Source organism: Penaeus monodon, chromosome 19, assembly GCF_015228065.2.
Source record: "Penaeus monodon isolate SGIC_2016 chromosome 19, NSTDA_Pmon_1, whole genome shotgun sequence".
Classification (NCBI taxonomy): domain Eukaryota; kingdom Metazoa; phylum Arthropoda; class Malacostraca; order Decapoda; family Penaeidae; genus Penaeus; species Penaeus monodon.
Window position 1 is genome coordinate 43,765,603 of NC_051404.1, and position 484 is coordinate 43,766,086.

The following is a 484-nucleotide window of genomic DNA, read 5'->3' on the forward strand; positions in this document are numbered from 1 at the left end:
ATATATCCTGGTTAGGTTATATATTATAGTGATAGAAATCTATCCAGTATTATTTTTTATTTGTGTAACTCATGCAAAAATATGAATATACCTTGTATCTCACATCAAACAGAATATTCCATTTTTGAGAAGTCTTATTTACATTCGCAGATATTGAAAATAAAACTTACATTCATATCATCACAAATATGTGTATATATTTCAATGAACCGTAATATAAGGACCAGTCAAGCATGATCTGTTTCACAGTCAAAAAATGGCGAGATATCATCAGTCAAATTAATATATTAAAAAAAGAGAGAGAGAGAGAAAAAAATGACAGTAATGGACGTCGTACCACGGTCCTCGCCTCGCGCTGGGATCATTGAAATGAAAATGCCCCGCGGGAGAGAAACTTCTAGAAGAATGTCACCGAATCAAAAGTTATGTGGCCGGAGGGAGTGCGAGGGAGGTGGCTCATGCTTGCGACTCGACCGCGGGCTGA